Here is a 23,748-nt window from a genome sequence, read left to right as displayed (position 1 = left end):
TGTCCTGCCTTTCTGGATTTTACACTTTTTTCAGATGACCCTTTTGACCGGGGGCAAGTGAGACTTCATTGTAGTGCAGATTTCCTTTGCAAGCTTGCTTGGTTGGCCAAAAAGGGCGTATGCGTTTTTTCCTGAATATATTCAGGAAGAAGCGCATATGCCCTTTTTGGCCAAATGCATCATTGTGGACATTGTGCCTCTTTTCCTATGCTTTAAATGCAATTCCAGTCTACCTCCTGAAATCGGTTTCCTGCAATTCTGCCCCGCTTTCAAGTCCTCTTGGCAGCCTTACTTCAGTACATTTTTGGATGATAGCTGTCATTTATAACTCTGCAGGTTTGTGAATTACAGTGCCCCTGAGCTCCTTTCTTCAACTCGCTTTCCTGTGAGCTGGCCCCAACACCGCAGGATTGCTTCAGGCACTAATCTGGTTCCGGCATGGCACGCTGAGACATTGGTTAATTCCTCTTCCTGGTGGGAAATGAGAGTTAAATTTGCCCGTCCAGACACCTCCAGCTAGTCTCTCATTGGTTCTCCCTATTCCTGTTCATCTTCCGCAGAAATTGCAAACTGGGCCAAACAGGAGGTTAAAGGCACTGACTCTCCAAGTCGGGAGAGTGTTAGTAAAGCATCTGGAATGTTGCACCCGAGTACCAGGGGACGAAAAGTGAGACATATTGAAACACGTCTCCCGATCACACGGTTGATCATACTCTGGGTTCCACATGCATGTTTTAGCTGAAAGAAGAATACCTTAAACATGGAGAGTTGAGACCCGTGGAATGGGTACCATGCAATATGACTTCAAAGGGTCTTCATTTGCTCACCGAACCTCTCCAATCCTATCACTGCTGCGTTTATGCCCCTGTACACACGCTTGATTCTCTTTCAGACATAGCCATCCATAGGTTTTAAGATACTTACTAGTCAGGTACATTCTCAGGCGTTTAATATGGGGTGTTGAGTACATTTCGTTGAGCAAGGAGTAGCTCTTGTCTATTCCATATATGGCTTAGGGAACTTTATCTGTGCTCATTTCAATCTCTGGTTTTATGCAGCACCCCAACTCACCTTTCCCCTTAAGCAAGCATAAGTTGGTTTTCTCAATTTGAGACCCTGTTCTGTTCTGTAATTCAGTTCCTGTGTAGCCAAGTTTACATTCAGTGTGTTAGTGATATCTTATGATGTTTCTTTTTCTGTGTGACTTATTTCAGTTAGAATCATCATACCTGAATCCACTCATTATGCTGTTACGGGCCTGATGACATAGATTTCATTGCTGAGTGATATTGCATTGTACGTAAGTACCACAAATTCTTTATCCATTTTTCACTTTCTGCGATATTGAACTTGTACCGTAAACGAGGTTCTTGTAAACAGAGCCGTCCCAAACTTTGGGGTGGCTGTGTCTTTTTGATTTTAATTTCCCTAAGCTATAGGACCATAACTGGAAGTGCCCTAGGCTCTGTTGCTTTGTTTTTTAGGTGTTTCAGGAAACACCATACATTTCTCCCGAGTGGCTGTTGGCAATTAACATCCCGCCAATCAGCATAACCAGGCTCGCAGTTCTCCATGGCCTGTCCTGCCTTTCTGGATTTTACACTTTTTTCAGATGGCCCTTTTGACCGGGGGGAGGTGAGACTTCATTGTAGTGCAGATTTCCTTTGCAAGCTTGCTTGGTTGGCCAAAAAGGGCGTATGCGTTTTTTCCTGAATATATTCAGGAAAAAACGCATACGCCCTTTTTGGCCAAGTGCATCATTGTGGACGTTCTACTTCTTTTCCTATGCTTTAAATGCAATTCCAGTCTACCTCCTGCAATCGGTTTCCTGCAATTCTGCCCCACTTTCAAGTCCTCTTGGCAGCCTTACTTCAGTATATTTTTGGACGATAGCTGTCATTTATAACTCTGCAGGTCTGTGAAATACAGTGCCCCTGAGCTCCTTTCTTCAACTCGCTTTCTTGTGAGCTGGCCGCAACACCGCAGAATGGCTTCAGGCCCTAATATGGTTCCGGCATGGCACGCTGAGCCTTTGGTTAATTCCTTTTCCTGGTGGGAAATGAGAGTTAAATTTGCCCGTCCAGACACCTCCAACTAGTCTCTCATTGGTTCTCCCTATTCCTGTTCATCTTCCGCAGAAATTGCAAACTGGGCCAAACAGGAGGTTAAAGGCACCGACTCTCCAAGTCGGGAGAGTGTTAGTAAAGCGTCTGGAATGTTGCACCTGAGTACCAGGGGACGAAAACTGAGATATATTGGAACACGTCTCCCGATCACACGGTTGATCATACTCAGGGTTCCACATGCATGTTTTAGCTGAAGGAAGAATACCTTAAACCTGGAGAGTTGAGACCCGTGGAATGGGTACCATGCAATATGACTTCAAAGGGTCTTCATTTGCTCACCGAACCTCTCCAATCCTATCACTGCTGCGTTTATGCCCCTGTACACACACTTGATTCTCTTTCGGAGACATAGCAATCCATAGGTTTTAAGATACTTACTAGTCAGGTACATTCTTAGGTGTTTAATATGGGGTGTTGAGTCCATTTCGTTGAGCAAGGAGTAGCTCTTGTCTATTCCATATTTGGCTTAAGGAACTTTATCTGTACTCATTTCAATCTCTGGTTTTATGCAGCACCCCAACTCACCTTTACCCTTAAGTAAGCATAAGTTGGTTTTCTCAATTTGAGACCCTGTTCTGTTTTGTAATTCAGTTACTGTGTAGCCAAGTTTACATTCCGTGTATTAGTGATATCTTATGGTGTTTCTTTATCTGTGTGACTTATTTCAGTTAGAATCATCGTACCTGAATCCTCTCATTATGCTGCTACGGGCCTGATGACATAGATTTCATTGCTGAGTGGTATTGCATTGTACGTAAGTACCACAACTTCTTTATCCATTTTTCACTTTCTGCGATATTGAACTTGTACCGTAAACGAGGCTCTTGCAAACAGAGCCGTCCCAACATTTGGGGTGGCTGTGTCTCTTTGATTTTAATTTCCCTATGCTATAGGACCATAAGTGGAAGTGCCCTATGCTCTGTTGCTTTGTTTTTTAGGTGTTTCAGGAAACACCATACACTTCTCCCGAGTGGCTGTTGGCAATTAACATCCCGCCAATCAGCATAACCAGGCTCGCAGTTCTCCATGGCCTGTCCTGCCTTTCTGGATTTTACACTTTTTTCAGATGGCCCTTTTGACCGGGGGGAGGTGAGACTTCATTGTAGTGCAGATTTCCTTTGCAAGCTTGCTTGGTTGGCCAAAAAGGGCGTATGCGTTTTTTCCTGAATATATTCAGGAAAAAACGCATACGCCCTTTTTGGCCAAGTGCATCATTGTGGACGTTCTACTTCTTTTCCTATGCTTTAAATGCAATTCCAGTCTACCTCCTGCAATTGGTTTCCTGCAATTCTGCCCCACTTTCAAGTCCTCTTGGCAGCCTTACTTCAGTATATTTTTGGACGATAGCTGTCATTTATAACTCTGCAGGTCTGTGAAATACAGTGCCCCTGAGCTCCTTTCTTCAACTCGCTTTCTTGTGAGCTGGCCGCGACACCGCAGAATGGCTTCAGGCCCTAATATGGTTCCGGCATGGCACGCTGAGCCTTTGGTTAATTCCTTTTCCTGGTGGGAAATGAGAGTTAAATTTGCCCGTCCAGACACCTCCAACTAGTCTCTCATCGGTTCTCCCTATTCCTGTTCATCTTCCACAGAAATTGCAAACTGGGCCAAACAGGAGGTTAAAGGCACCGACTCTCCAAGTCGGGAGAGTGTTAGTAAATCGTCTGCAGTGTTGCACCCGAGTACCAGGGGATGAAAACTGAGATATATTTGAACACGTCTCCAGATCACATGGTTGATCATACTCTGGGTTCCACATGCATGTTTTAGCTGAAGGAAGAATACCTTAAACCTGGAGAGTTGAGACCCGTGGAATGGGAACCATGCAATATGACTTCAAAGGGTCTTCATTTGCTCACCGAACCTCACCAATCCTATGAGCCCCAAGTGTCCAGCCTTATGTGTCACCCAGCTCTGGGTGTAGATGTGGTAAATCCAGGTTGCATCATAAGACTTGATGAATTACTTAAGTATTCCTCTCTATTTCACTGTCATTTTGTTTTGTTTAAGCAATTTATTTTTATTATGGGATTTAGCTGATTTTCACTGCTGCGTTTATGCCGCTGTACACACTCTTGATTCTCTTAGAGAGATATATAAATCCATAGGTTTTATGATTCTTACTAGTCAGGTATATTCCTAGGTGTTGAATATGGGGTGTTGAGTCCATTTCGTTGAGCAAGGAGTAGCTCTTGTCTATTCCATATTTGGCTTATGGAGCGGTATCTCTTCTCATTTCCATCTCTGGTTTTATGCAGCACCCCACCTCACCTTTCCCCATAAGCAAGCATAAGTTGGTTTTCTAAATTTGAGACCCTGTTCTGTTTTGTAATTCAGTTCCTGTGTAGCCAAGTTTACATTCCGTGTATTAGTGATATCTTATGATGTTTCTTTTTCTGTGTGACTTATTTCAGTTAGAATCATCGTACCTGAATCCACTCACTATGCTGCTACGTGCCTGATGACATAGATTTCATTGCTGAGTGATATTGCATTGTACGTAAGTACCACAACTTCTTTATCCATTTTTCGCTTTCTGCGATATTGAACTTGTACCATAAACTAGGTTCTTGTAAACAGAGCCATCCCAAAATTTGGGGTGGCTGTGTCTTTTTGATTTTAAATTCCCTAAGCTATAGGACCATAAGTGGAAGTGCCCAAGGCTCTGTTGCTTTGTTTTTTAGATGTTTCAGGAAACACCATACACTTCTCCCGAGTGGCTGTTGGCAAGTTACATCCCGCCCATCAGCATAAGAAGGCTCCCAGTTCTCCATGGCCTGTCCTGTCATTCTGGATTTTACACTTTTCTCAGATGGTCCTTTTGACCGGAGGGAAGTGAGCCTTCATTGTAGTGCTGATTTCCTTTGCCAGCTTGGTTGGTTGGCCTAAAATGGCGTATTCGTTTTTTCCTCAATATATTCAGGAAAAAACGCATACGACCTTTTTGGACAAGTTCATCATTGTCGACGTTCTGACTCTTTTCCTATGCTTTAAATGCAATTCCAGTCTACCTCCTGAAATCGGTTTCCTGCAATTCTGCCCCGCTTTCAAGGCCTCTTGGCAGCCTTACTTCAGTATATTTTGGGACAATAGCTGTCATTTATAACTCTGCAGGTTTGTGAATTACAGTGTCCCTGAGCTCCTTTCTTCAACTCGCTTTCTTGTGAGCTGGCCGCAACACCGCAGGATTGCTTCAGGCCCTAATCTGGTTCCGGAACGGCACGCTGAGCCTTTGGTTAATTCCTCTTCCTGGTGGGAAATGAGAGTTAAATTTGCCCGTCCAGACACCTCCAGCTAGTCTCTCATTGGTTCTCCCTATTCCTGTTCATCTTCCGCAGAAATTGCAAACTGGGCCAAACAGGAGGTTAAAGGCACCGACTCTCCAAGTCGGGAGAGTGTTAGTAAAGCGTCTGGAATGTTGCACCCGAGTACCAGCGGACGAAAACTGAGACATATTTGAACACGTCTCACAATCACACGGTTCATCGTACTCTGGGTTCCACATGCATGTTTTAGCTGAAGGAAGAATACCTTAAACCTGGAGAGTTGAGACCCGTGGAATGGGTACCATGCAATATGACTTCAAAGGGTCTTCATTTGCTCACTGAACCTCTCCAATCCTATCACTGCTGCGTTTATGCCCCGGTACACACGCTTGATTCTCTTTCGGAGACATAGCAATACATAGGTTTTAAGATACTTACTAGTCAGGTACTTTCTTAGGCGTTTAATATGGGGTTTTGAGTCCATTTCGTTGAGCAAGGAGTAGCTCTTGTCTATTCCATATTTGGCTTAAGGAACTTTATCTGTGCTCATTTCAATCTCTGCTTTTATGCAGCACCCCAACTCACCTTTCCCCTTAAGCAAGCATAAGTTGGTTTTCTAAATTTGAGACCCTGTTCTGTTCTGTAATTCAGTTCCTGTGTAGCCGAGTTTACATTCCGTGTATTAGTGATATCTTATGATGTTTCTTTTTCTGTGTAACTTATTTCACTTAGAATCATCATACCTGAATCCACTCATTATGCTGCTACAGGCCTGATGACATAGATTTCATTGCTGAGTGATATTGCAGTGTATGTAAGTACCACAACTTCTTAATCCATTTTTCACTTTCTGCGATATTGAACTTGTACCGTAAACGAGGTTCTTGTAAACAGAGCCGTCCTAACCTTTGGGGTGGCTGTGTCTTTTTGATTTTAAATTCCCTAAGCTATAGGACCATAAGTGGAAGTGCCCTAGGCTCTGTTGCTTTGTGTTTTAGATGTTTCAGGAAACACCATACACTTCTCCAGAGTGGCTGTTGGCAATTTTCATCCCGCCCATCAGCATAACAAGGCTCCCAGTTCTCCATGGCCTGTCCTGCCTTTCTGGATTTTACACTTTTTTCTGATAGCCCTTTTGACCTGGGGAAGTGAGACTTCATTGTAGTGCAGATTTCCTTTGCAAGCTTGCTTGGTTGGCCAAAAAGGGCGTATGCGTTTTTTCCTGAATATATTCAGGAAAAAACGCATACGCCCTTTTTGGCCAAGTGCATCATTGTCGACCTTCTGCCTCTTTTCCTATGCTTTAAATTCAATTCCAGTCTACCTCCTGAAATCGGTTTCCTGCAATTCTGCCCCGCTTTCAAGTCCTCTTGGCAGACTTACTTCAGTATATTTTTGGACGATAGCTGTCATTCATAACTCTGCAGTTTTGTGAATTACAGTGCCCCTGAGCTCCTTTCCTGAACTCGCTTTCTTGTGAGCTGGCCGCCACACCGCAGGATGGCTTCAGGCCCTAATCTGGTTCCGGCATGGCACGCTGAGCCTTTGGTTAATTCCTCTTCCTGGTGGGAAATGAGAGTTAAATTTGCCCGTCCAGACACCTCCAGCTAGTCTCTCATTGGTTCTCCCTATTCCTGTTCATCTTCCACAGAAATTGCAAACTGAGCCAAATTGGAGGTTAAAGGCACTGACTCTCCAAGTCCGGAGAGTGTTACTAAAGCGTCTGGAATGTTGCACCCGAGTACCAGGGGACCAAAACTGAAACATATTGGAACACGTCTCCAGATCACACGGTTGATCATACTCTGGGTTCCACATGCATGTTTTAGCTGAAGGAAGAATACCTTAAACCTGGGGAGTTGAGACCCGTGGAATGGGTACCATGCAATATGACTTCAAAGGGTCTTCATTTGCTCACCGAACCTCTCCAATGTTCTCACTGCTGCGTTTATGCCGCTGAACACATGCTTGTTTCTCTTTCAGAGACATAGCAATCCATAGGTTTTAATATACTTGCTAGTCAGGTACATTCTTAGGCATTTAATACGGGGTGTTGAGTTCATTTCGTTGAGCAAGGAGTAGCTCTTGTCTATTCCATATTTGGCTTAAGGAACTTTATCTGTGCTCATTTCAATCTCTGGTTTTATGCAGCACCCCAACTCACCTTTTCCCTTAAGCAAGCATAAGTTGGTTTTCTAAATTTGAGACCCTGTTCTGTTTTGTAATTCAGTTCCTGTGTAGCCAAGTTTACATTCCGTGTATTAGTGATATCTTATGATGTTTCTTTTTTTGTGTGACTTATTTCAGTTAGAATAATCATACCTGAATCCACTCATTATGCTGCTATGGACCTGATGACATAGATTTCATCGGTGAGGGATATTGCATTGTACGTAGGTACCACAACTTCTTTATCCGTTTTTCACTTTCTGCGATATTGAACTTGTACCGTAAACGAGGTTCTTGTAAACAGAGCCGTCCCAAACTTTGGGGTGGCTGTGTCTTTTTGATTTTAATTTCCCTAAGCTATAGGACCATAAGTGGAAGTGCCCTAGGCTCTGTTGTTTTGTTTTTTAGATGTTTCAGGAAACACCATACACTTCTCCAGAGTGGCTGTTGGCAATTTACATCCCGCCCATCAGCATAACAAGGCTCCCAGTTCTCCATGGCCTGTCCTGCCTTTCTGGATTTTACACTTTTTTCAGATGGCCCTTTTGACCGGGGGGATGTGAGACTTCATTGTAGTGCAGATTTCCTTTGCAAGCTTGCTTGGTTGGCCAAAAAGGGCGTATGCGTTTTTTCCTGAATATATTCAGGAAAAAACGCATATGCCCTTTTTGGCCAAGTGCATCATTGTGGGCGTTCTGCCTCTTTTCCTATGCTTTAAATGCAATTCCAGTCTACCTCCTGAAATTGGTTTCCTGCAATTCTGCCCTGCTTTCAAGTCCTCTTGGTGGCCTTACTTCAGTATATTTTTGGACGATAGCTGTCATTTATAACTCTGCAGGTTTGTGAATTACAGTGCCCCTGAGCTCCTTTCTTCAACTCGCTTTCTTGTGAGCTGGCCGCAACACCGCAGGATTGCTTCATGCACTAATCTGGTTCCGGTACGGCACGCTGAGCCTTTGGTTAATTCCTCTTCCTGGTGGGAAATGAGAGTTAAATTTGCCCGTCCAGACACCTCCAGCTAGTCTCTCATTGGTTCTCCCTATTCCTGTTCATCTTCCGCAGAAATTGCAAACTGGGCCAAAGAGGAGGTACAAGGCACTGACTCTCCAAGTCGGGAGAGTGTTAGTAAAGCGTCTGGAATGTTGCACCCAAGTACCAGGGGACGAAAACTGGACATATTTGAACAGGTCTCCCGATCACACGGTTGATCATACTCTGGGTTCCACATGCATGTTTTAGCTGAAGGAAGAATACCTTAAACCTGGAGAGTTGAGACCCGTGGATTGGGTACCATGCAATATGACTTCAAAGGGTTTTCATTTGCTCACCGAACTTCTCCAATCCTATCACTGCTGAGTTTATGCCCCTGTACACACGCTTGATTCTCTTTCGGAGACATAGCAATCCATAGGTTTTAAGATACTTACTAGTCAGGTACATTCTTAGGCGTTTAATATGGGGTGTTGAGTCCATTTCGTTGAGCAAGGAGTAGCTGTTGTCTATTCCATATTTGGCTTAAGGAACTTTATCTGTGCTCATTTCAATCTCTGGTTTTATGCAGCACCCCAACTCACCATTCTCCTTAAGCAAGCATTAGTTGCTTTTCTACATTTGAGACACTATTCTGTTTTGTAATTCAGTTCCTGTGTAGCCAAGTTTACATTCCATGTTTTAGTGATACCTTATGATGTTTCTTTTTCTCTGTGACTTATTTTAGTTAGAATCATCATACCTGAATCCACTCATTATGCTGCTACAGGCCTGATAACATAGATTTCATTGCTGAGTGATATTGCATTGTACGTAAGTACCACAACTTCTTTATCCATTTTTCACTTTCTGCGACATTGAACTTGTACCGTAAACCAGGTTCTTGTAAACAGAGCCGTCCCAACTTTTGGGGTGGCTGTGTCTTTTTGATTTTAATTACCAAATGCTATAGGACCATAAGTGGAAGTGCCCTAGGCTCTGTTGCTTTGTTTTTTAGATGTTTCAGGAAACACCATACACTTCTCCCAAGTGGCTGTTGGCAATTTACATCCCACCCATCAGCATAACAAGGCTCCCAGTTCTCCATGGCCTGTCCTGCATTTCTAGGTTTTACACTTTTTTCAGATGGCCCTTCTGACCGGGGGGAATTGAGACTTCATTGTAGTGCAGATTTCCTTTGCAAACTTGCTTGATTGGCCAAAAAGGGCGTATGCGTTTTTTCCTGAATATATTCAGGAAAAAACGCATACGCCCTTTTTGGCCAATGCATCATTGTGGACGTTCTGCCTCTTTTCCTATGCTTTAAATGCAATTGCAGTCTACCTCCTGAAATCGGTTTCCTGCAATTCTGCCCTGCTTTCAAGTCCTCTTGGCAGCCTTACTTCAGTATATTTTTGGACGATAGCTGTCATTTATAAGTCTGCAGGTTTGTGAATTACAGTGCCCCTGAGCTCCTTTCTTCAACTCGCTTTCTTGTGAGCTGGCCGCAACACCGCAGGATTGCTTCAGGCTCTAATCTGGTTCTGATACAGCACGCTGAGCCTTTGGTTAATTCTTCTTCCTGGTGGGAAATGAGAGTTAAATTTGCCCGTCCAGACATCTCCAGCTAGTCTCTCATTGTTTCTCCCTATTCCTGTTCATCTACCGCAGAAATTGCAAACTGGGCCAAAGAGGAGGTAAAAGGCACTGACTCTCCAAGTCGGGAGAGTGTTAGTAAAGCGTCTGGAATGTTGCACCCGAGTACCAGGGGACGAAAACTGGACATATTTGAACAGGTCTCCCGATCACATGGTTGATCATACTCTGGGTTCCACATGCATGTTTTAGCTGAAGTCAGAATACCTTAAACCTGGAGAGTTGAGACCCGTGGAATGGGTACCATGCAATATGACTTCAAAGGGTCTTCAGTTGCTCACCGAACCTCTCCAATCCTATCGCTGCTGGGTTTATGCCCCTGTACACACGCTTGATTCTCTTTCGGAGACATAGCAATCCATAGGTTTTAAGATACTTACTAGTCAGGTACATTCTTAGGCGTTTAATTTGGGGTGTTGAGTCCATTTCGTTGAGCAAGGAGTAGCTCTTGTCTATTCCATATTTGGCTTAAGGAACTTTATCTGTGCTCATTTCAATCTCTGGTTTTATGCAGCACCCCAACTCACCATTTCCCTTAAGCCAGCATTAGTTGCTTTTCTACATTTGAGACCCTGTTCTGTTTTGTAATTCAGTTCCTGTGTAGCCAAGTTTACATTCCATGTATTAGTGATATCTTATGATGTTTCTTTTTCTGTGTGACTTATTTCAGTTAGAATCATCATACCTGAATCCACTCATTATGCTGCTATGGGCCTGATGACATAGATTTCATTGCTGAGTGATATTGCATTGTACGTAAGTACCACAACTTCTTTATCTATTTTTCACTTTCTGCGACATTGAACTTGTACCGTAAACCAGGTTCTTGTAAACAGAGCCGTCCCAAACATTGGGGTGGCTGTGTCTTTTTGATTCTAATTACCAAAAGCTATAGGACCATAAGTGGAAGTGCCCTAGGCTCTGTGGGTTTCTTTCTTAGGTGTTTCAGGAAACATCATACACTTCTCCAGAGTGGCTGTTGGCAATTTACATCCCGCCCATCAGCATAACAAGGCTCCCAGTTCTCCATGGCCTGTCCTGCCTTTCTGGATTTTACAATTTTTTCACATGGCCCATTTGAGCGGGGGGGAAGTGAGACTTCATTGTAGTGCAGATTTCCTTTGCAAGCTTGCTTGGTTGGCCAAAAAGGGGGTATGCGTTTTTTCCTGAATATATTCAGGAAAAAACACATACGCCCTTTTTGGCCAAGTGCATCATTGTGGACGTTCTGCCTCTTTTCCTATGCTTTAAATGCAATTCCAGTCTACCTCCTGAAATCGGTTTCCTGCAATTCTGCCCCACTTTCAAGTCCTCTTGGCAGCCTTACTTCAGTATATTTTTGGACGATAGCTGTCATTTGTAACTCTGCAGGTTTGTGAATTACAGTGCCCCTGAGCTCCTTTCTTCAACTTGCATTCTTGTGAGCTGGCCGCAACACTGCAGGATTGCTTCAGGCCCTAATCTCGTACCGGCACGGCACGCTGAGCCTTTGGTTAATTCCTCTTCCTGGTGGGAAATGAGAGTTAAATTTGCCCGTCCAGACACCTCCAGCTAGTCTGTCATTGGTTCTCCCTATTCCTGTTCATCTTCCACAGAAATTACACACTGGGCCAAACAGGAGGTTAAAGGCACTGACCCTCCAAGTCGGGAGAGTGTCAGTAAAGCGTCTGGAATGTTGCACCCGAGTACCAGGGGACGAAAACTGAGACATATTGGAAGACGTCTCCCGATCACAGGGTTGATCATACTCTGGGATCCACATGCATGTTTTAGCTGAAGGAAGAATACCTTAAACCTGGAGAGTTGAGACCCGTGGAATGGGTACCATGCAATATGACTTCAAAGGGTCTTCATTTGCTCACCGAACCTCTCCATCCTGTCACTGCTGCATTTATGCCCCTGTACACACACTTGATTCTCTTTCGGAGACATAGCAATCCATAGGTTTTAAGATACTTACTAGTCAGGTATATTCTTAGGCGTTTAATATGGGGTGTTGAGTCCATTTCATTGAGCAAGGAGTAGCTCTTGTCTATTCCATATTTGGCTTAAGGAACTTTATCTGTGCTCATTTCAATCTCTGGTTTTATGCAGCACCCCAACTCACCTTTCCCCTTAAGCAAGCATTAGTTGGTTTTCTAAATTTGAGACCCTGTTCTGTTTTGGAATTCAGTTCCTGTGTAGCCAAGTTTACATTCCGTGTATTAGTGATATCTTATTATGTTTCTTTTTCTGTGTGACTTGTTTCAGTTACAATCATCATACCTGAATCCCCTCATTATGCTGCTATGGGACTGATGACATAGATTTCATTGCTGAGTGATATTGCATTGTACGTAAGTACCACAACTTCTTTATCCATTATTCACTTTCTGCGATATTGAACTTGTACCCTAAACGAGTCTCTTGTAAACAGAGCCGTACCAACATTTGGGGTGGCTGTGTCTTTTTGATTTTAATTTCCCTAAGCTATAGGACCATAAGTGGAAGTGCCCTAGGCTCTGTTGCTTTGTTTTTTAGAGATTTCAGGAAACACCATACACTTCTCCCGAGTGGCTGTTTGCAATTTACATGTCGCCCATCAGCATAACAAGGCTCCCAGTTCTCCATGGCCTGTCCTGCCTTTCTGGATTTTACACTTATTTCATATGGCCCTTTTGAGCGGGGGGAAGTGAGACTTCATTGTAGTGCATATTTCCTTTGCAAGCTTGCTTGGTTGGACAAAAAGGGCGTATGCGTTTTTTCCTGAATATATTCAGGAAAAAACGGATACACCTTTTTTGGCCAAGTGCATCATTGTCGACGTTCTGCCTCTTTTCCTATGCTTTAAATGCAATTCCAGTCTACCTCCTGAAATCGGTTTCCTGCAATTCTGCCCCGCTTTCAAGTCCTTTTGGCAGCCTTACTTCAGTATATTTTTGGACGATAGCTGTCATTTATAACTCTGCAGGTTTGTGAATTACAGAGCCCCTGAGCTCCTTTCTTCAACTCACTTTCTTGTGAGCTGTCCGCAACACCGCAAGTATGCTTCAGGCCCTAATCTGGTTCCGGCTCGCCACGCTGAGCCTTTGGTTAATTCCTCTTCCTGGTGGGAAATGAGAGTTAACTTCCCAGTCCAGACACCTCCAGCTAGTCTCTCATTGGTTCTCCCTATTCCTGTTCATCTTCCGCAGAAATTGCAAGCTGGGCCAAACAGGAGGTTAAAGGCACTGACTCTCCAAGTCGGGAGAGTGTTAGTAAAGCGTCTGGAATGTTGCACCCGAGTATCAGGGGACGAATACTGAGACATATTTGAACACGTCTCCCGATCACACGGTTGATCATACTCTGGGTTCCACATGCATGTTTTAGCTGAAGGAAGAATACCATAAACCTGGAGAGTTGAGACCCGTGGAATGGGTACCAAGCAATATGACTTCAAGGGGTCTTCATTTGCTCACCGAACGTCTCCAATCCTATCACTGCTGCGTTTATGCCCCTGTACACACGCTTGATTCTCTTTCGGAGACATAGCAATCCATAGGTTTTAGGATACTTACTAGTCAGGTACATTCTCAGGCGTTTAATATGGGGTGTTGAGTCCATTTCGTTGAGCAAGGAGTAGCTCTTGTCTATTCCATATTTGGCTTAAGGAACTTTATCTCTGCTCATTTCAATCTCTGGTTTTATGCAGCACCCCAACTCACCTTTCCCCTAAGTAAGCATAAGTTGGGTTTCTAAATTTGAGACCCTGTTCTGTTTTGTAATTCAGTTCCTGTGTAGCCAAGTTTACATACATGTATTAGTGATATCTTATGGTGTTTCTTTATCTGTGTGACTTATTTCAGTTAGAATCGTCGTACCTGAATCCTCGCATTATGCTGCTACGGGCCTGATGACATAGATTTCATTGCTGAGTGATATTGCATTGTACGTATGTAGCACAATTTCTTTATCCATTTTTCACTTTCTGCGATATTGAACTTGTACCGTACATGAGGCTCTTGTAAAGAGAGCCATCCCAACATTTGGGGTGGCTGTGTCTTTTTGATTTTAATTTCCCTATGCTATAGGACCATAAGTGGAAGTGCCCTAGGCTCTGTTGCTTTGTTTTTTAGATGTTTCAGGAAACACCATACACTTCTCCCGAATGGCTGTTGGCAATTAACATCCCGCCGATCAGCATAACAAGGCTCCCAGTTCTCCATGGCCTGTCCTGCCTTTCTGGATTTTACACTTTTTTCAGATGGCCCTTTTGACCAGGGGGAGGTGAGACTTCATTGTAGTGCAGATTTCCTTTGCAAGCTTGCTTGGTTGGCCAAAAAGTGCTTATGTGTTTTTTGCTGAATATATTCAGGAAAAAACGCATACGTCCTTTTTGGCCAAGTGCATTATTGTGGACGTTCTGCCTCTTTTCCTATGCTTTAAATTCAATTCCAGTCTACCTCCTTAAATCGGTTTCCTGCAATTCTGCCCCGCTTTCAAGTCCTCTTGGCAGCCTTACTTCAGTATATTTTTGGGCGATAGCTGTCATTTATAACTCTGCAGGTTTGTGAATTACAGTGCCCCTGAGCTCCTTTCTTCAACTCGCTTTCTTGTGAGCTGGCCATAACACCGCAGGATGGCTTCAGGCCTTAATCTGGTTCCGGCATGGCATGCTGAGCCTTTGGTTAATTCCTCTTCCTGGTGGGAAATGAGAGTTAAATTTGCCCGTCCAGACACCTCCAGCTAGTCTCTCATTGGTTCTCCCTATTCCTGTTCATCATCTGCAGAAATTGCAAACTGGGCCAAACAGGAGGTTAAAGGCACTGACTCTCCAAGTCAGGAGAGTGTTAATAAAGCGTCTGGAATGCTGCACCCGAGTACCAGGGACGAAAACTGAGACATATTGGAACACGTCTCCCGATCACACGGTTGATCATACTCTGGGTTCCACATGCATGTTTTAGCTGAAGGAAGAATACCTTAAACATGGAGAGTTGAGACCCGTGGAATGGGTACCATGCAATATGACTTCAAAGGGTTTTCATTTGCTCACCGAACCTCTCCAATGTTATCACTGCTGCGTTTATGCCCCTGTACACATGCTTGATTCTCTTTTGGAGACATAGCCATCCGTAGGTTTTAAGATACTTACTAGTCAGGTACATTCTTATGCGTTTAATATGGGGTGTTGAGTCCATTTCATTGTGCAAGGAGTAGCTCTTGTCTATTCCATATTTGGCTTAAGGAACTTTATCTGTGCTCATTTCAATCTCTGGTTTTATGCAGTACCCCAACTCACCTTTCCCCTTAAGCAAGCATAAGTTGTTTTTCTCAATTTGAGACCCTGTTCTGTTTTGTAATTCAGTTCCTGTGTAGCCAAGTTTACATTCCGTGTGTTAGTGATATCTTATGATGTTTCTTTTTCTGTGTGACTTATTTCAGTTAGAATCATCATACCTGAATCCACTCATTATGCTGCTCCGGGCCTCATGTCATAGATATCTTTGCTGAGTGATATTGCCTTGTACGTAAGTACCACAACTTCTTTATCCATTTTTCACTTTCTGTTATATTGAACTTGTACTGTAAATGAGGTTCTTGTAAACAGTGTCGTCCCAACCATTGGGGTGGCTGTGTCTTTTTGATTTTAATTTCCCTAAGCTATAGGACCATAAGTGGAAGTGCCCTAGGCTCTGTTGCTTTGTTTTTTAGATGTTTCAGGAAACACCATACACTTCTCCGGAGTGGCTGTTGGCAATTTACATCCCGACCATCAGCATAACAAGGCTCCCAGTTCTCCATGGCCTGTCCTGCCTTTCTGGATTTTACACTTTTTTCAGATTGCCCTTTTGACCGGGGGGAAGTGAGACTGCATTGTAGTGCAGATTTCCTTTGCAATCTTGCTTGGTTGGCCAAAAAGAACGTATGCGTTTTTTCCTGAATATATTCAGGAAAAAACGCATACGCACTTTTTGGCCAAGTGCATCATTGTGGACGTTCTGCCTCTTTTCCTATGCTTTAAATGCAATTCCAGTCTACCTCCTGAAATCGGTTTCCTGCAATTCTGACCCGCTTTCAAGTCCTCTTGGCAGCCTTACTTCAGTATATTTTTGGACGATAGCTGTCATTTATAACTCTGCAGGTTTGTGAATTACAGTGCCCCTGAGCTCCTTTCTTCAACTCGCTTTCTTGTGAGCTGGCCGCAACACCGCAGGATTGTTTCTGGCCCTAACCTGGTTCCGGCATGGCACGCTGAGCCTTTGGGTAATTCCTCTTCCTGGTAGGTAATGAGAGTTAAATTTGCCCGTCCAGACACCTCCAGCTAGTCTCTCATTTGTTCTCCCTATTCCTGTTCATCTTCCGCAGAAATTGCAAACTGGGCCAAACAGGAGGTTAAAGGCACTGACTCTCCAAGTCGGGAGAGTGTTAGTAAAGCATCTGGAATGTTGCACCCGAGTACCAGGGGACGAAAAGTGAGACATATTGGAACACGTCTCCCGATCACACGGTTGATCATACTCTGGGTTCCACATGCATGTTTTAGCTGAAAGAAGAATACCTTAAACATGGAGAGTTGAGACCCGTGGAATGGGTACCATGCAATATGACTTCAAAGGGTCTTCATTTGCTCACTGAACCTCTCCAATGTTATCACTGCTGTGTTTATGCCCCTGTACACTCGCTTGATATTCTTTCAGAGACATAGCAATCCATAGGTTTTAACATACTTACTAGTCAGGTACATTCTCAGGCGTTTAATACGGGGTGTTGAGTCCATTTCATTGAGCAAGGAGTAGCTCTTGTCTATTCCATATTTGGCTTAAGGAACTTTATCTGTGCTCATTTCAATCTCTGGTTTTATGCAGCACCCCAACTCACCTTTACCCTTTAGTAAGCATAAGTTGGTTTTCTCAATTTGAAACCCTGTTCTGTTTTGTAATTCAGTTACTGTGTAGCCAAGTTTACATTCCGTGTATTAGTGATATCTTATGATGTTTCTTTATCTGTGTAACTTATTTCAGTTAGAATCATCATACCTGAATCCTCGCATTATGCTGCTATGGGCCTGATGACATAGATTTCTTTGCTGAGTGATATTGCATTGTACGTAAGTACCACAACTTCTTTGTCCATTTTTCACTTTCTGCGATATTGAACTTGTACCGTAAAGGAGGTTCTTGTAAACAGAGCCGTCCCAAACTTTGGGGTGGCTGTGTCTTTTTGATTTTAATTTCCCTAAGCTATAGGACCATAAGTGGAAGTGCCCTAGGCTCTGTTGCTTGTTTTTTAGGTGTTTCAGGAAACACCATGCACTTCTCCGGAGTGGCTGTTGGCAATTTGCATTCCGCCCATCAGCATAACAAGGCTCCCACTTCTACATGGCCTGTCCTGCCTTTCTGGATTTTACACTTTTTTCAGATGACCCTTTTGACCGGGGGCAAGTGAGACTTCATTGTAGTGCAGATTTCCTTTGCAAGCTTGCTTGGTTGGCCAAAAAGGGCGTATGCGTTTTTTCCTGAATATATTCAGGAAGAAGCGCATATGCCCTTTTTGGCCAAATGCATCATTGTGGACATTGTGCCTCTTTTCCTATGCTTTAAATGCAATTCCAGTCTACCTCCTGAAATCGGTTTCCTGCAATTCTGCCCCGCTTTCAAGTCCTCTTGGCAGCCTTACTTCAGTACATTTTTGGATGATAGCTGTCATTTATAACTCTGCAGGTTTGTGAATTACAGTGCCCCTGAGCTCCTTTCTTCAACTCGCTTTCCTGTGAGCTGGCCCCAACACCGCAGGATTGCTTCAGGCACTAATCTGGTTCCGGCATGGCACGCTGAGACATTGGTTAATTCCTCTTCCTGGTGGGAAATGAGAGTTAAATTTGCCCGTCCAGACACCTCCAGCTAGTCTCTCATTGGTTCTCCCTATTCCTGTTCATCTTCCGCAGAAATTGCAAACTGGGCCAAACAGGAGGTTAAAGGCACTGACTCTCCAAGTCGGGAGAGTGTTAGTAAAGCATCTGGAATGTTGCACCCGAGTACCAGGGGACGAAAAGTGAGACATATTGGAACACGTCTCCCGATCACACGGTTGATCATACTCTGGGTTCCACATGCATGTTTTAGCTGAAAGAAGAATACCTTAAACATGGAGAGTTGAGACCCGTGGAATGGGTACCATGCAATATGACTTCAAAGGGTCTTCATTTGCTCACCGAACCTCTCCAATCCTATCACTGCTGCGTTTATGCCCCTGTACACACGCTTGATTCTCTTTCAGACATAGCCATCCATAGGTTTTAAGATACTTACTAGTCAGGTACATTCTCAGGCGTTTAATATGGGGTGTTGAGTACATTTCGTTGAGCAAGGAGTAGCTCTTGTCTATTCCATATATGGCTTAGGGAACTTTATCTGTGCTCATTTCAATCTCTGGTTTTATGCAGCACCCCAACTCACCTTTCCCCTTAAGCAAGCATAAGTTGGTTTTCTCAATTTGAGACCCTGTTCTGTTCTGTAATTCAGTTCCTGTGTAGCCAAGTTTACATTCAGTGTGTTAGTGATATCTTATGATGTTTCTTTTTCTGTGTGACTTATTTCAGTTAGAATCATCATACCTGAATCCACTCATTATGCTGTTACGGGCCTGATGACATAGATTTCATTGCTGAGTGATATTGCATTGTACGTAAGTACCACAAATTCTTTATCCATTTTTCACTTTCTGCGATATTGAACTTGTACCGTAAACGAGGTTCTTGTAAACAGAGCCGTCCCAAACTTTGGGGTGGCTGTGTCTTTTTGATTTTAATTTCCCTAAGCTATAGGACCATAACTGGAAGTGCCCTAGGCTCTGTTGCTTTGTTTTTTAGGTGTTTCAGGAAACACCATACATTTCTCCCGAGTGGCTGTTGGCAATTAACATCCCGCCAATCAGCATAACCAGGCTCGCAGTTCTCCATGGCCTGTCCTGCCTTTCTGGATTTTACACTTTTTTCAGATGGCCCTTTTGACCGGGGGGAGGTGAGACTTCATTGTAGTGCAGATTTCCTTTGCAAGCTTGCTTGGTTGGCCAAAAAGGGCGTATGCGTTTTTTCCTGAATATATTCAGGAAAAAACGCATACGCCCTTTTTGGCCAAGTGCATCATTGTGGACGTTCTACTTCTTTTCCTATGCTTTAAATGCAATTCCAGTCTACCTCCTGCAATCGGTTTCCTGCAATTCTGCCCCACTTTCAAGTCCTCTTGGCAGCCTTACTTCAGTATATTTTTGGACGATAGCTGTCATTTATAACTCTGCAGGTCTGTGAAATACAGTGCCCCTGAGCTCCTTTCTTCAACTCGCTTTCTTGTGAGCTGGCCGCAACACCGCAGAATGGCTTCAGGCCCTAATATGGTTCCGGCATGGCACGCTGAGCCTTTGGTTAATTCCTTTTCCTGGTGGGAAATGAGAGTTAAATTTGCCCGTCCAGACACCTCCAACTAGTCTCTCATTGGTTCTCCCTATTCCTGTTCATCTTCCGCAGAAATTGCAAACTGGGCCAAACAGGAGGTTAAAGGCACCGACTCTCCAAGTCGGGAGAGTGTTAGTAAAGCGTCTGGAATGTTGCACCTGAGTACCAGGGGACGAAAACTGAGATATATTGGAACACGTCTCCCGATCACACGGTTGATCATACTCAGGGTTCCACATGCATGTTTTAGCTGAAGGAAGAATACCTTAAACCTGGAGAGTTGAGACCCGTGGAATGGGTACCATGCAATATGACTTCAAAGGGTCTTCATTTGCTCACCGAACCTCTCCAATCCTATCACTGCTGCGTTTATGCCCCTGTACACACACTTGATTCTCTTTCGGAGACATAGCAATCCATAGGTTTTAAGATACTTACTAGTCAGGTACATTCTTAGGTGTTTAATATGGGGTGTTGAGTCCATTTCGTTGAGCAAGGAGTAGCTCTTGTCTATTCCATATTTGGCTTAAGGAACTTTATCTGTACTCATTTCAATCTCTGGTTTTATGCAGCACCCCAACTCACCTTTACCCTTAAGTAAGCATAAGTTGGTTTTCTCAATTTGAGACCCTGTTCTGTTTTGTAATTCAGTTACTGTGTAGCCAAGTTTACATTCCGTGTATTAGTGATATCTTATGGTGTTTCTTTATCTGTGTGACTTATTTCAGTTAGAATCATCGTACCTGAATCCTCTCATTATGCTGCTACGGGCCTGATGACATAGATTTCATTGCTGAGTGGTATTGCATTGTACGTAAGTACCACAACTTCTTTATCCATTTTTCACTTTCTGCGATATTGAACTTGTACCGTAAACGAGGCTCTTGCAAACAGAGCCGTCCCAACATTTGGGGTGGCTGTGTCTTTTTGATTTTAATTTCCCTATGCTATAGGACCATAAGTGGAAGTGCCCTATGCTCTGTTGCTTTGTTTTTTAGGTGTTTCAGGAAACACCATACACTTCTCCCGAGTGGCTGTTGGCAATTAACATCCCGCCAATCAGCATAACCAGGCTCGCAGTTCTCCATGGCCTGTCCTGCCTTTCTGGATTTTACACTTTTTTCAGATGGCCCTTTTGACCGGGGGGAGGTGAGACTTCATTGTAGTGCAGATTTCCTTTGCAAGCTTGCTTGGTTGGCCAAAAAGGGCGTATGCGTTTTTTCCTGAATATATTCAGGAAAAAACGCATACGCCCTTTTTGGCCAAGTGCATCATTGTGGACGTTCTACTTCTTTTCCTATGCTTTAAATGCAATTCCAGTCTACCTCCTGCAATTGGTTTCCTGCAATTCTGCCCCACTTTCAAGTCCTCTTGGCAGCCTTACTTCAGTATATTTTTGGACGATAGCTGTCATTTATAACTCTGCAGGTCTGTGAAATACAGTGCCCCTGAGCTCCTTTCTTCAACTCGCTTTCTTGTGAGCTGGCCGCGACACCGCAGAATGGCTTCAGGCCCTAATATGGTTCCGGCATGGCACGCTGAGCCTTTGGTTAATTCCTTTTCCTGGTGGGAAATGAGAGTTAAATTTGCCCGTCCAGACACCTCCAACTAGTCTCTCATTGGTTCTCCCTATTCCTGTTCATCTTCCACAGAAATTGCAAACTGGGCCAAACAGGAGGTTAAAGGCACCGACTCTCCAAGTCGGGAGAGTGTTAGTAAATCGTCTGCAGTGTTGCACCCGAGTACCAGGGGATGAAAACTGAGATATATTTGAACACGTCTCCAGATCACATGGTTGATCATACTCTGGGTTCCACATGCATGTTTTAGCTGAAGGAAGAATACCTTAAACCTGGAGAGTTGAGACCCGTGGAATGGGAACCATGCAATATGACTTCAAAGGGTCTTCATTTGCTCACCGAACCTCACCAATCCTATGAGCCCCAAGTGTCCAGCCTTATGTGTCACCCAGCTCTGGGTGTAGATGTGGTAAATCCAGGTTGCATCATAAGACTTGATGAATTACTTAAGTATTCCTCTCTATTTCACTGTCATTTTGTTTTGTTTAAGCAATTTATTTTTATTATGGGATTTAGCTGATTTTCACTGCTGCGTTTATGCCGCTGTACACACTCTTGATTCTCTTAGAGAGATATATAAATCCATAGGTTTTATGATTCTTACTAGTCAGGTATATTCCTAGGTGTTGAATATGGGGTGTTGAGTCCATTTCGTTGAGCAAGGAGTAGCTCTTGTCTATTCCATATTTGGCTTATGGAGCGGTATCTCTTCTCATTTCCATCTCTGGTTTTATGCAGCACCCCACCTCACCTTTCCCCATAAGCAAGCATAAGTTGGTTTTCTAAATTTGAGACCCTGTTCTGTTTTGTAATTCAGTTCCTGTGTAGCCAAGTTTACATTCCGTGTATTAGTGATATCTTATGATGTTTCTTTTTCTGTGTGACTTATTTCAGTTAGAATCATCGTACCTGAATCCACTCACTATGCTGCTACGTGCCTGATGACATAGATTTCATTGCTGAGTGATATTGCATTGTACGTAAGTACCACAACTTCTTTATCCATTTTTCGCTTTCTGCGATATTGAACTTGTACCATAAACTAGGTTCTTGTAAACAGAGCCATCCCAAAATTTGGGGTGGCTGTGTCTTTTTGATTTTAAATTCCCTAAGCTATAGGACCATAAGTGGAAGTGCCCAAGGCTCTGTTGCTTTGTTTTTTAGATGTTTCAGGAAACACCATACACTTCTCCCGAGTGGCTGTTGGCAAGTTACATCCCGCCCATCAGCATAAGAAGGCTCCCAGTTCTCCATGGCCTGTCCTGTCATTCTGGATTTTACACTTTTCTCAGATGGTCCTTTTGACCGGAGGGAAGTGAGCCTTCATTGTAGTGCTGATTTCCTTTGCCAGCTTGGTTGGTTGGCCTAAAATGGCGTATTCGTTTTTTCCTCAATATATTCAGGAAAAAACGCATACGACCTTTTTGGACAAGTTCATCATTGTCGACGTTCTGACTCTTTTCCTATGCTTTAAATGCAATTCCAGTCTACCTCCTGAAATCGGTTTCCTGCAATTCTGCCCCGCTTTCAAGGCCTCTTGGCAGCCTTACTTCAGTATATTTTGGGACAATAGCTGTCATTTATAACTCTGCAGGTTTGTGAATTACAGTGTCCCTGAGCTCCTTTCTTCAACTCGCTTTCTTGTGAGCTGGCCGCAACACCGCAGGATTGCTTCAGGCCCTAATCTGGTTCCGGAACGGCACGCTGAGCCTTTGGTTAATTCCTCTTCCTGGTGGGAAATGAGAGTTAAATTTGCCCGTCCAGACACCTCCAGCTAGTCTCTCATTGGTTCTCCCTATTCCTGTTCATCTTCCGCAGAAATTGCAAACTGGGCCAAACAGGAGGTTAAAGGCACCGACTCTCCAAGTCGGGAGAGTGTTAGTAAAGCGTCTGGAATGTTGCACCCGAGTACCAGCGGACGAAAACTGAGACATATTTGAACACGTCTCACAATCACACGGTTCATCGTACTCTGGGTTCCACATGCATGTTTTAGCTGAAGGAAGAATACCTTAAACCTGGAGAGTTGAGACCCGTGGAATGGGTACCATGCAATATGACTTCAAAGGGTCTTCATTTGCTCACTGAACCTCTCCAATCCTATCACTGCTGCGTTTATGCCCCGGTACACACGCTTGATTCTCTTTCGGAGACATAGCAATACATAGGTTTTAAGATACTTACTAGTCAGGTACTTTCTTAGGCGTTTAATATGGGGTTTTGAGTCCATTTCGTTGAGCAAGGAGTAGCTCTTGTCTATTCCATATTTGGCTTAAGGAACTTTATCTGTGCTCATTTCAATCTCTGGTTTTATGCAGCACCCCAACTCACCTTTTCCCTTAAGCAAGCATAAGTTGGTTTTCTAAATTTGAGACCCTGTTCTGTTTTGTAATTCAGTTCCTGTGTAGCCAAGTTTACATTCCGTGTATTAGTGATATCTTATGATGTTTCTTTTTTTGTGTGACTTATTTCAGTTAGAATAATCATACCTGAATCCACTCATTATGCTGCTATGGACCTGATGACATAGATTTCATCGGTGAGGGATATTGCATTGTACGTAGGTA

General features: G+C 43.6%; 2 long non-coding RNA genes across 3 annotated transcripts in view; one reads left to right on the top strand and one right to left on the bottom strand.

Annotated features, from left to right (window-relative positions):
- LOC125965009 (uncharacterized) overlaps positions 1-21,537 on the bottom strand; it is a 455,232-nt gene extending 433,695 nt beyond the window's left edge. The window contains exon 1 of one of the 2 annotated variants that reach the window (XR_007478429.1): positions 21,526-21,537. This is a non-coding gene — a long non-coding RNA (uncharacterized LOC125965009). Of the gene's footprint in view, positions 1-3,990; positions 4,003-21,525 lie in introns of those variants that run through there. The other variant, XR_007478430.1, reaches the window with a different exon arrangement.
- LOC125965010 (uncharacterized) overlaps positions 1-23,748 on the top strand; it is a 431,017-nt gene that overhangs the window by 400,962 nt on the left and 6,307 nt on the right. The window lies entirely within an intron of this gene.

The sequence above is a fragment of the Orcinus orca genome, chromosome 7 (assembly GCF_937001465.1).
Source record: "Orcinus orca chromosome 7, mOrcOrc1.1, whole genome shotgun sequence".
In the NCBI taxonomy this organism is placed as follows: Eukaryota; Metazoa; Chordata; class Mammalia; order Artiodactyla; family Delphinidae; genus Orcinus; species Orcinus orca.
This window is presented reverse-complemented; position numbering and strand designations above follow the sequence as displayed.